This window comes from Myotis nattereri (assembly GCF_964212035.1).
Source record: "Myotis nattereri genome assembly, chromosome: 9".
Classification (NCBI taxonomy): Eukaryota; Metazoa; Chordata; class Mammalia; order Chiroptera; family Vespertilionidae; genus Myotis; species Myotis nattereri.
The window spans coordinates 48,029,151-48,042,777 of NC_138084.1; positions in this window are offsets into that span (position 1 = coordinate 48,029,151).

Below are 13,627 nucleotides of genomic sequence, written 5' to 3' on the forward strand. Positions count from 1 at the left end.
CTTATAACCCACGATCCAAAGGCAACCAGAGTAATTTTTCAAACATGTAAATGAGATCACGTTTCTCCCTTGCTCAGAATCTTCCAGCAGTTCTCTACACTGAGAATAAAAAAGCCAAACTCCTTACCTTGGCACTCTGCCTTTGTAAAATAAATATTTGTTAAAAAAGAATGAACACACAAAGTCAGCAAGTATTGGCTGAATATATTTTATGTACAAGGCTTGTGCGAGGCATGTCTTCTACCTTCTGTGACCCACTTCACTGCTGGGAGTCGTCCTAATTCCTGGTATTTATTTCCAGGTGAAGGGAACCCCGTTAGTGTCCCTCCTGGTCTCTCTCTGCCTCTTTGTTCCCAGGCAGTGGAACGAGTTACATGGTGGTAAATTGAGGAAGAGTAAACCAGGCATGCTCAGTCGAGTCCTGTTCTTCTTCCTCTTGGCAGCTGGCAACATTGGTTGCTACCTTCTCCAAGGGCCGTCTCTTCTCCCCATAACCAAGTGGTTCAGTCTGCCTAATCCTGGATCCAATTATCATTGATTTGGCTCTCATGCCATGCCAAGTTATTCATTATCAGTAATAAGCACGATGTTTTGGCTTCCATCTGCCACCCCCCTCTATTTGTTCAGAACTCAGGTGGAAATAGTAGACTATTTATTGGGTTCCCTCAAAGACCCCAAACATCCCTTGAAAAATAAGATAAATCGGAGGCATAAAGCCTGGTACAGAGCCACCGGCAACCCCAGGGTCTAACAATCTGGGACGTGAGAAATGAAAGCTGCAACAGTGCAGGTGCTGTCTGAGCGAGGATCACGTGGGGCTCAGTGAAACCGAAGTACAAATTTAGCATCAGCATTTAGCCCAGAAGAATGACTTCAGGAATGAATCACGAAGGGAATATTGTCACTTGTGCAAAGAGACAGAGGGTTATGAGGGAAAAGGTGGCTAGAGATTCTCATTTCTGTTTATGAAAACAGATGGCCTTTTAGAAAAACAGAAAGCCAAAACAAAAGCATCATTTATTCCAGGAGCTAAGAGATTGACATCTCATTAAAAAGCAAAACAGAACAAAAAACAAACAACCTCTTTTACACTGTTTAACCCCCTGGAGAACTCATAAGGAGCACTTCTTAAAATAAAAGCAAAATGAGTTTTCATAAGAATGGAAGTTACATAAGATTATTCTTGGCTCCTCCCCTCTGCCCATCCCAGACTCTCTTTGTCTGCTCTTTGCCCAGGTGCTGCTGGAAACCCTCACAACTGCTGGGTGTGGCTGCTGGGCAAAACCTAGTTCCTGATGCTCCCAAGAGAGACTTCCTGACTCATACCTCTCTCTGTCTTGGATACTCCAACAGCAGGCAAAAGACCAGGTTGGAATTTCAAGTTGGTTTCCTCACCATCTTTAGTTTATTTTACTTTAATGCATCCTTCCTCCATCTTCAGACACTGATTTAAAAAGAAAAGATTGCCCTAACTGGTTCGGCTCAGTGGATAGAGCCTCGGCCTGAGGACTGAAGGGTCCCAGATTCGATTCCAGTCAAGGGCATGTACCTTGGTTGCAGGCACATCCCCAGTGGCGGGTGTGCAGGAGGCAGCTGATTGATGTTTCTCTGTCATCGATGTTTCTGACTTTCTATTCCTCTCCTTTCCTCTCTGTAAAAAAAATCAATAAAAAATATATTTAAAAAAGAAAAGAAAAGATTGACTTCCATGCTTATGTCCAGGCTGTCCCAGCTGGATGCTTCATTGAGCCTGTCCAGAGCCTTCCCGCCCTTCTCCAGTCAGTTGGGTGCCCTTAGAGGCCACACTTTAACTGGGATCAATGGGCTCCCTCTGCTTGCCTGCTGGGTTCAGCCAATGGGAACTCTGGCAGGAGGTTGGAAGGAGAATGAGGTTGGTTGTGCATTCTCCTGGCAGTCTTCCTCCTGGTTGGCTGGGGGTTGGCAGTGCTGTGTTCCTGTGTGGGAGGGCTCTTTTGGGGCATCCTTTTGCCAAAGTTATAATATAGCGAAAGGTTTCTCCAGGATCCTGTGCCTGCTCCTCCTCTCTGCCCCATTGGGCCTATGGTGGTAAGAGCTCTCAGCTGTTAGTGACCCCAGGGTGCTTCACCAACCTTTGTCCTGGCCCCTAATCCTGCCACTTGCTAAGATAGGCCCCTTCTGTGCCACTGGCATGGCTTAGAGGTTGATCGTTGACCTATGAACCAGGAAGTCTTGGTTCAATTCTTGGTCAGGGTACATGCCAGGGTTGTGGGCTCAGTCCTTAGTGGGGAGTGAGCAGGAGGCAGCCAATCAAAGATTCTCTCTCATCATTGATGTTTCTATCTCTCTTCCCCTCTCCCTTCCTCTCTGAAATAAACAAAAAAATATATTTAAAAAGAGAGAGCGAATAGGCCCTTTACCACACTCTCCTTAATTTCCCCACCTGAAATGCAATTGTTTCTTGACAGGACCTGATTAATACACTGTAGCCCTATGGCAATATTTCTGTCTATCTTTACTTGACTCCAAATTGAGCTCCCTTTCCTTTCCTCAGGAAACTTCCCGAACAAATGCCCCTGAGTTCAGAAGGGCTTCCCAGACTGTCCAACCTGGTACTTATTTTCTGGAAGTCTGTTTATTAAAATAATAGCAAAAATGTATACGAACTTATAAAAATATTGAATTCTAGTAACTTAGAAAATCCAATAGCTCCAAAAAGTATCTCAAAGAATCCATGGAGTTATACAGATGTTTCCTAGGGTAATATTAAAAATATTTAAAGACTGTCGCAGGCACCCACTAGTGAAAACAGGGCAGGCTGTGTCAGTACCAACTGGCTGGATATCAGCACTGGGCACTTACAGCAATAGTAAGTAGAAGAGTGAAGAGAAAGTAAGAAACAGCCTAAATATCTAGAAGCAGGAGAAATGTGAATAAAATCTGGAATGTCATGTGGTGAAATACTATGCAGCCTTACAAAATGATTCCTTCTACGGATGAACATTTAATGGCATAGAAAGTTGTATATTATATATGGTTAAGTAAAAAAAGCAGATCAAAAAATGCAATATGTAGTGTGGGCCTTGTTTTAGAGGTTATAAAAAGATGGTGCGTGTGTATGTATGCACATGTATATGTGTGTTTACAGATCAGAGAAAGCAACAGTATTTATTTTAATACTAGAGGCCTGGTGCACAAATTCATGCATGGGTGGGGTCCCTCTGGGTGGCCTGCGGGGATCGGGCTGAAATCTGCAGTCCAACACTGCCTACAGCTCCTACCTGCCACTCCTGCTCAACCCGGCCCCATTGTGCCTGCTATGGGCTCGTGCCCAATCAGTCCTGATCGGGAGAGGGTCGCGCCGATGCTGTGGCACTTGCCAGCCATGAGCCCTGCATCTGGCGCCCTACTAAGGGGAGTGGCCTGCCAGATCAGACTGAAACCGGCTGACATCTCCCGAGGGATCTTGGATTGCGAGAGGGCACAGGCCAGGCCAAGGGACCACGCAGGTGCATGATTGGGACCAGGGAGGGACTGCGGGAGGGACCGTGGAAGGGCTCAGTATGTGTCCAGCCCATCTCGCTCAATCCTGATCAGCCAGACCCCAGCAGCAAGCTAACCTACCAGTTGGAGCTTCTGCCCCCTTGTGGTCAGTGCATGTCATAGTGACTGGTCCACCAGCCAACTGTCTGCCCCCTGGTGGTCAGTGTACATCATAGTGAGCGGTTGAGTGGCCTTAGCATATAATTAGCATATTATGCTTTGATTGGTTGAACAGTCTACTGGTCACTGGACGACTGGATACTTAGCATATTAGGCTTTTATTATATAGGATGGCAGGTAACAAATATTTTTTACTTTCTTCCATTTTCTTATCTGTAGTTTCAAAATTTTTCAGAATGTATAAGCATACTTTTTAAACGAGCAACTATGACAAGAAACATTTTTTGTTTTTGTTTTCTTAAAGTCTCCCAGCCAGTTGTAGAGATGTGGCATTCCTACGGTTTTGGTTAGGAGTCCCTGATTACAAGCTGCTTGCTGGATGTACTGCCCATAGGACCAAGCATGTAACTCAAGCATGTCAAACTCAAAGGCTAACATGAGCCAAACAAACAAGGTTTAAGTGTATATGGGCTGCAAAAAAAACCTAAAGCTTCAATTTTCATAGAAACGTAGGTTTATTTCAATAAAGACATGCTGAATACAAAGGGCTGAAATAAATGAGTAATCGTTAACATAAAATAATAGAACATTTTAATAAAAATTAATATTTTTTCTTGAACATTAACTTACCAGACACTGATTAACTGAACAAATTAATAAGCATGATGCAAATAAACCTATTTTTCTTGTTCTTGAAAGCAAAATATTTCCTGTTGCGCACACCAAACAAGTCAGTCCAAGACTAATGACGAGGCAACTGGCTGCTAAAATATTTGCTACTAGTATTAGTGGAGAGAAATGGTGTGCCTGCATGTAAGGTGTGTAAGGAAAATGAATGCAACACAATTATAGTAATCAGCCATTAGTGAACGTTGTAGTTCATTATTAAGAATCTATAATAATAAAAGAGTAATATGCTAATTATACCAGACAGCCAAATGACCTTCCAGACATCATTCTGGACAAAGCCGTGTTGGCGGGGGTGAGGCAGAGGCGGTTAGGGGTGATCAGGCAGGCAGGCGAGCAGTTAGGGGCATTAGGCAGGCAGAGGCAGTTAGGGGCGATGAGGCAGGCAGGCAGAGTTGTTAGGGGAGATCAGGCAGGCAGGCAGAGTTGTTAGGGGAGATCAGGCAGGAAGGCAGAGAGGTTAAGAGCCAGCAGTCTTGGATTGCAAGAGAGATGTCCAACTGCTGGATTAGGCCCGATCCCACAGTGGGGTCCTGGATTGCGAGAGGGTGCAGGCTGGGCTGAGGGACAGTCCCCTCACCCCCCACCCATGCATGAATTTCATGCACCAGGCCTCTAGTTATGTATAACAGCATACTGTAAAAATTAAGTTATGAAATTTTTATTAAAATGTTTCTTATATTCTCTGGGCCACAAAAATATTTGCTGTGGGCTGCATGCAGCCTGCGGACTGCGAGTTTGACATGCTTGATGTAACTGATGATTTCTGGTCTCATTCAATGTGGCTGACCTTTCCACAGAGAGACGCAGAACCATAGGCCCTCAGGGGATCTTGCCCTCCATACCACCACCTCAGCTGTGCTGTGGCCACTGACACACCACCAAGAAAGAAGATGTGGCCCAAACCAAGACTGCTGCCCGAGTCCTTGGCAGCCATCTCTCTCCTGAACACTTAATATATTCCTAGCAGATTGACTACATGTTATTAATAACTATATAGCCTGTCAATCAATACCATCTTATGAGAGTAACTTTCTAAGTCAGTCATATTAAAAACCCAATTAAAATATTTAAAAGGCATTACTTCTCAACAGTACTTTTAATTACTTGCCACCTAAGTATTTACTCCATTTTTCTCTGCCTCCTTCTCCAAAGGGCTCAGAGAAACTAACTAGCCTATGTGAAGACTCATGCACATTCATGCATGTGTACAGACAAGTTCCTGCACCTGCATGAAGCACAGTGTTTAGTATATAGTAACACAAACTCTGTGGTATATACTTAGTTATAATCACACAGTGTTTATTGCATGGAAATCCAACCACATTCATTTTATCTGCCCAGGCAGAGAAGACTTGGGCTGAAGTATGCTGCTAGCATCAGTCTCCTAGAATAGAGAGAAAAGTGGGGATCTGCTGAGGTTCCTTTGGTTCTCTGTTATCCCTGTTAACGTTGACCCTGCTATGGCCTCTACTGCTATATGCTCTGCTCTGCTTCTCACTCCTCTATGCCCTGTCAGACTTACCATCATCATATACAGACAGTTAAGCCACCCACCTGCTTAGGTGGTTGCCCACTACCTAGAACAGTTGTTCTTAATTAAGTTGTTCTTAAATATATATACATGAAGAATTGCTCTCATTGGGCTTCCATGGTTTCCAGATCTAATGCACCCATCATCTTACATATAATGAATTCAGTGCTGAGCTCCTCTACCAGACCACTTCTCTCTCATGCCTGCCCCTCCCTTCTCCTCTCTTCCCTTCAAAGGTTCACTGAGCACCTATTAAGTATTGCTCTAGGATCAGGGCATTGGGTAGACAAAACCTCTGCTTCAAAGTGTTAGAAGTTAGGCAACAAACACATGATACATTAGGTGATGATAAAGGTTATGGAAAAAATATAAGGGAATAAGGAGGAAAGGGAGTGATGGACATGGTCTTTCATACAGTTCAGTCACAGAGGGCTCTCTGATAAAGTGATATAGGGCAGAGACCTGAAGGAAGCAAGGCAAGGAACCCTACAGATATCTGGGAAGATTAAAGTGTCAGCCAGGGCCATGGGACTGTGGTAGAAGAGTGCCAGGCAGGCATGCAGGGCAGCGAGAAGGCTAATGTGGCTGAACTGGGACAAGCATATCAGATGTGCTGAGCCCCATGGGAAATTACAGGACATTATAAAGACCTTGTGGGGAATCTTTGGAAGATTTTGAGAAGAGGATTGACATGAACAGATTGGAGGAGAGCAAAGAGGAAACAGAAAGATCAGTAGGAAACTATTGTCATAATCCAGGTAGGAAATGACCAGGGAGAGAGTGTGAAGGTGATGGGAAGTTGTCTGATTCTTCACACACTTTTGAAGGTGAACTTGAAAATATTTGCTGATGAATTAGATGTGGGGAGTAAGATGTGGGAGAAAGAGAGTAAACAAAGGAACTCTCCGGTATTTAGCCTGAACAAAACAGGAATGGGGCTGCCACCAGAACAGTAGATGGGTGAGAGGGATGGAGAAAATCAGGAAATGGATTTGGGCAGTTAGGCTTGAGAAACCCAACATACTGCCTGATTGGGTGGATATGTAAGTTTGGAGTTGAAGACAAAGGTCTGAGCTGGATATGTAAATGTAGGGGTTACCTACATATCAGTGGATTTAAACCATGAGATTGGATGAGATCTCCCAGGGAGTGTACAGCAGAAAGAAGAGGTCCATGGACTGAACCCTGGGAGTACCCCAGCATTTAGAGGTTAGATGAAGGGGGAGGGGGTGGAGTGGGAAGTAGTAAAAGAGATAGAAGCAGTGGGTTATGAGGTAGGTAGAAATAGGAGAGCATGGAGTCCAGAGCATGTGTAAAGGAGTGTATAATCAACCAAGGGGCAGTCCTATGAGGCTTGAGCAATGACCATTGGATTCAGCAACATGGGGATTATTGGGGACTTGAAAAGAGCCATGTTGGAAGGGTGGTGGGGGAGAAAGCGTGATGGGAGTTCCTCAAGGGCAGAGACCACCTCTAGTTCATATCGGCCTGCCTCATGCCACCCCCAGTGTCTGGCACAGTATCTGGCACCCAACAGGCAATAAGATCTGTTCATGGATGAGCCCATTCATCATTGGTCCTGGCATACAACATTTGATTTTCACATGTTTGGACCATGGGAAAGCAAAGGATAATATATTATTGCCTGAGTTTGGAGTGCAACTCTACATGCCCATCACCAACTTCTTTATTCTGATGGAATAGTAAACCTTAGAAGTAATTAGAAAAAAAATGCATGGGCTTGGGGAAAACAAAACAGAACAAAGCAAACCACTAACACTATAGAGAACCTTCCTTTTTTCAAAATTCCTCCGGATAGAGTTTCACAGCCTCCAGAAACAGTTGCCAAAGGAGATAATATTCCTAACAATGATGACAATGGTGATAACAATGCAGTTACCAGGTTTGAGTGGCTTTTCTGGGTCAGCAACTGAAGGCGGGACTCTCCATATGTAGACGATTTAATTTCCTTGTCCTAATAACCTATTCGAGCAAATAGTTTTATTTTACTTTTAAAGATAAGAAACTGAGCTTCAGAGAAATGAGATAATGTGCCCAAGGTAAAGTGGCAAAGCTAGGATTTGAATCCAGATCTCTTTAACTGAGAAAACTATTTTGTATACTACATTGCCTTTACCAATACTTCCATGTCTTGGATGGGTATTATCATCTTGCTAAGCCTCTTGCTGGTAATTGGCTAATCTAGTGATAGCCTTGGTTTCTAGGCTGGCAGATGTGGCTTGGAGTGGAAGTACCCTGGGTCACAGCAAGGAGAAAGGAAAACAGGGTACTGCCTGCCCTGAGCACCCGCTTTACCTCTCAAAGCCATCTATGGAGCCTTATATTAACAATTGCCTCTATTTCTTGAGCAACTGGTATACCAGCAACCATTGAGAAGGCTTCACATGCTTTGTCTCTAATCCTTATAGCAATTCCTTAAGGCAGGTATATTATCCTCATTTTCCATTGAGCTCAGAAAAGTAATGACATGCCAAAGCAAATAAACAGCTTGTCTTCACATTACAGTGGTGCACTTTCCTCTTCACATTATAGTATCTCATGGCAGGAACCAGAGCCAGTCCACATAACAGAGCAAAGCAGAGGGTGGAGAGATTATAAGTCAGGTTAATATCCATGAGGCAGGCAATCTGGCAAAATTAAAATACCGGAGATTGGGAAAGGACAATGAGGGAAGAGAGACCCTCACCACCTCAAACTTACTTTAAAAATTACCTACGGTCATAGAACCATGCAAATAAGTAGATGGGCTATTGTCCCTGAAATAAACCATTTTAGATCTATACATGAATGCACTGAGATTATTGACTCACCCAGATCCAATGTATGTTATTAAGCACACAGCTCTAATTTATTGCATCTGGAATAGCCCTTTGGAGCTTGACTTTCAGGCCACTAGCCTTGGTGAAAGATTCTCTTCGACCCTGTATTTTTATTGCAGGTGATGTTATAACAAGGCTTTTGTTAACCAAGCTCTCACAGAAGAGTGGCATATTGATATGAAATGTAGACATGTTTCTTAGCGCCATTGCCCCACCCTCTTCCCATCCTTCCCTCCACTCCTTCTGAAGTTAAACGTTTATGCACACAGCTCTAATGATCTGGTAATACATTTCAGTTAAGATCCCTTGGCTCTTGAACTCCAGGGCAATGACCTGAACCCCATCTATTAATTGGACCACAGAGGGGGGGTTCAAGATAGAGTAGTTACAATAATCCCTTCCACTGGGGATCAAGGGAAGAGTACAAGACTAAGAATAGCTGCACGTATAAATAAAGCACAGGTCCTGTCTATCTGTCAGGAAGAGGGGGCCACCACATGGGTCTGCTGCTTGCTCAGGTGGTGTCCACAGCTCCCGCCCAGCCTGGGAATGGGTCCTTAATAATTGATGTGGGACCTGCTCAGCCAGAAAGTGCTTCCTAAATAACCTTCTGTCAATAGTGGCTTGAATTAAGACCAAGTTCTAAAATGCAATCGTTTTCCATTGATTGACTTTGAGCAGGTCTCCCCCTCCCTGGGCCTGCCTCCCTAGGCGGGGCCCTGGTGAGGGAAGAGATTCCACCCAATTTGTTTTGGGCCAAATTGTCATCCCCTCTACCTCCCAAATTTACATGTTGAATTCTCAACTCCAAGTTCCTCAGAATATGACTTTATTTGGAGACAGGGTCTTTCAAGTGGTAAAATGCGCTCACATGAGTGGACCCTAGTGCAATATGACTAGTGACCTTTTAAGAAGAGGTGGGACACAGACACACACGGAAAAAGGACACTGGAAGAAGATGGCTGTCTGCAAGCCAAGGAGAGGGGTGCTCAGAAGAAACCAACCCTGTTGACACCTGGGTCTCAGACTTCCAGCCTCCAGAATGGGAAGAAAATAATATTCTGTACTTGTTATGTGAGCTCTAGCAAACTATAAACAATTTACTCATCTTCAAAGAGGAGTGTTCCAATGTAGACTGGGAGAGGTGTAGAGTGTAATTTAGTATTGCCTTCATGCCAAATGCTCACCATAAATTCTCATATCATCTACACCGCTGCTGGGGACAGTCCTACTTCCCCAATGGTGAGCTCTTTTTACAGAGGTTTCCTGGGCACTTGCTTTTTCAATAGTTGCATATTTTTTAATCAACTCTAAGTAAACTGTGAGTCTCACTTGCTGTGGGAAATTAGGGAAACAATGAACTGGAGATTACGAATTGAAAGGAGAAGCATTGAGCTCAAATCCAGGAATCTGAGAATCTCATCAAAGTTGAGCAACCCCCCCCGCCCCGCCCTCACCCCCCACGAAAAGCAGTCCCTGCCCATAAACCTAGAACGAAGAGTTCTTTTTCCAGGGCTAATAATCACTTTGCAACTCACACAGAGGTCCTGTAAGGAGTCATGGACCCCAGCTTATAAAATCCTAAAGTAGAAGCCTTCAGTGATATTTGGGTAGAGAGATGATAGAGGAGCAGAAAGGAGAGAGAAGAGAGGAGGGGAGAGGGATGAAGATGAGGGAGGTGGAAGGCGAGAAGAATGGGAGAGAGAGACAAAGATAGAGGAGGAAAGGAAGGAGGATGGGAGAGTAAGGAGAGGAGAGTGGAGGGGAAGAAGGAGGGGAAAATAAAGGAGAAGAAGGGAAAAGAGCCGAATGGAGTAAGGATGAAAAAGAGGGGGGGAAGAGGAGAGAGGAAGGGAGGACATTGGAGGAGGGGATGAAGATGAGGAGCATTAGAGGAAGGAGGAAAGAGAAGGCAAGAGGGCTGGGCTCTGTCTATGGCTGAGGCAGGCCAGGCTAAAGCGGAAGGATATGGTGGGTGCCAAATCCAAGTGCTGACCCTAGAAAGGCAGTCAGGACTTGGAGACCCAACTGTGGGAAAGTTTTAGCACATGCATTACTTGCTAGCATGCAACATAAGCATTTAAACGTCTCACGGAAATTGTCAAGGAGGGAATGTCCTAATGAGTCCCTTGTGCTCATGGGAATTATTAGTATGAAGTCCACAGGCATTAACATAGATGTAATTGGCCTAGCTCCTTAGGTGGGATTTCTTTCTTGTTGAATTTTAGGGAATATAAAATCATATTTAAGGGCTTTTGTATATTTCTTCATGATCTTGTTTCTCTTGAACGCTCTTGCTTCTTTCGCAAACTGACTACCTACCAGGGGAGAGAAGAATGAGCAGTGGATACACACGGTGAAACTCAATGGAATATAAATTTGACTGATTAACAAGTCATTTAAAAATTGTTTTTTATGAATGTAAATATGAATACACTATGGAGTGGGATGGAAAATTTTATATATTCATAATTTGTTATCCTGAGCAAGTTACGTTAACTCTGAGTCTCAATTCCCCATTCTGTAAAACGAATTCCAGTAAGAACACAGGGAAGTGATGTGACGCCTGTAAACCTCCAGCATTAGCAGGTGCCGGACAAATACGAGCTTCCTCCATTCTTCCTCTGGCAGGTAGCTCTCCTCTGAGTTCCCACAGTTGTCCTCTTCTCCACCTTCTCACAAACACTTTCTCCAAATTATACATCTATTGTACTGACTTTTAGGAAGCAGGGTGAGTACTTCCTAGGAATAGGGACCACCTTCTTTTCCTTTGTGACTCCCAGGCCCTAGCACCACGCTGGGATAGAATACGTGCTCACTGAACATTGGCAAATGAGTCCACCAAACATTTCTTTTTCAGACACTTTTTCAAACACGGGGAGACAGCCCTTGCAATAGTAATGAGTTCTCTTCTCCCTCCCAGATGAGAGTCCCAGGAAGTCCAAAGTTGGGTCTTGCCCATGCTTTTATACACTGGGTAAGTACTGCCTGTATAAGAAGTGGTAGGGCCTCAATAAATATTTGTCAAATGGATTTTACTTTGATTTGACATAGAACCAAAGCTAATATTGACTGGGCTCCATAGCTGGCATGAATAATAGAAGAGAAAGGCCTGAGAGTGTAACGTTAGAAACTGCCAGCCCTCACGGCTTGGCCAAGTCCGGGCCTCTCTAGGCAGATGCGATGGATGGGCCTGTGCTGCTCTCAGACCCTGGAGGACGGTGGGATGCTCAGGAGTGAGCACCAGAGGACATGCTTCGGGAACGGCTGGCCACTTATGGTAACAGAGGCCACCTCTCCACCCCAAGCAGGGTGAGATGGGGATGATTTCTGGTCCACTGAAATGGCATCCCTTCTGGGCAGACTTCTGGGACCTTCAGTCTAGCTAACATTGACCTCTCCCTTCTCTGTGCTCCTAGTACAGCTGGAGAGGAAAAATCCTGTAGCTTTATCCCCATTACAGGACAGTTCACTGTTTGTATGCTCGTCCTGCTGGGTAGACACCACCAGGCAGTGACAAAGATGAGCATGGCCCTCACTGTTTTGGCTCAGTGGATAGAGCATCAGCATGAGAACCGAAGCGTCCTGGGTTCAATTCCGATCAAGGGCACAAACCTCATTTACAGGCTCGATCCCCAGCCCTGGTCAGGGCTCGTGTGGGAGGCAACCAAACAATGTGTCTCTCTCACATCTATGCTTCTCTCTCTCTGTTTCTCCCCTTCCTTTCCACTCTTTCTAAAAATCAATGGGAAAATATCCTCAGGTGAGGATTAACAACAACAAAGATGATCATGTTTTCTAGCTAAACAGGCACCAGCTCCCATTTCTGCCCCTCGCCAGCTCCCAGTTAAAATGCCCAAGGCACTCATCCTTCCTTCCTGGCCTCAGCTTCCTCATGGAAATGGGCATAGAATGCCCTGCCTCAGTGGGGAGGGGGCTTACAGGGGATAAAGTCCATAAAGTGCTTAGCACAAGGCCTTGGCATAGTAGGTATCCCATAAATGGCACCCCCCCCCCCTTTTTCCTTTCCTTGCCCTCCTCGGAAGCAGAGCCAAGTCTTCCTTCTCTTTAAGACACCCAAGGACCTGGTCCAGAGCCTGGCAAAAGGTAACTGCTCTGTCTTTATCTTTAGAATGAGTGAGTGTCAGACTTCCTGCAGTGCCACCCCAATCCTTCCCACCAAGTGTCCCGAAGACCTGCATACAGACTGCCCCTCCGAACAGAAACAGTCTGTGGTAGAAGAATCGTGGAAGAAGGCACATACAAATGTAAATAATTTGAACAGGTGGTGCGATTCTGGGAGCATATTTGTTTCATGTTGCAAAGCAGGTTTAATGATAATTACAGTTTAAAAAAAGATTTCAGTACAGAGTCCGCATCAGGGTCTCAGGCATAAAGGAAAGTGTTTTGGAGAAGAATCCAGAGGAGATGGTTAGTTCCTTTGATAGCGATACGGTGGCGACAGCCTTTCTCAGCCATCAGCTCCAAGCGCCTAGCTTGTGACTCTGTCCAGGCAGGGTCAGGGATATGGCAGGTGGTGCCACACAAGCTCCCTCAGGTGTGCTCACTGCCCTCACACCCCCCAGCTCCCAGGATGTTGCCCGAGCAGTGAGAGAGCTGGATGCCGGGAATAGCGAGATGTCCTACCCGCCTCCCACCACAAACCCAAATGCCACCATTTCCTTCTGGGATGTGAGGAGAGAGAAAGGGGCCTTGGAATGATGGGTAGCATTTCCTGAGCAGCCCTCCCCCACTCTTATTGTACAGACTGGAAACCTGGCCCTCGGGCCAGTGCCCTGTGACAAGCAAGGCAGGCTGGGGCTCAGCGTTGGCACCGGGACATGGAGGCTCCTTCCCACTGAAGCACTGCTGCCCCTCAGGACAGTTTAGGTTTCAGGGGTTTCAAGTGGTGGGATTTTGTGGA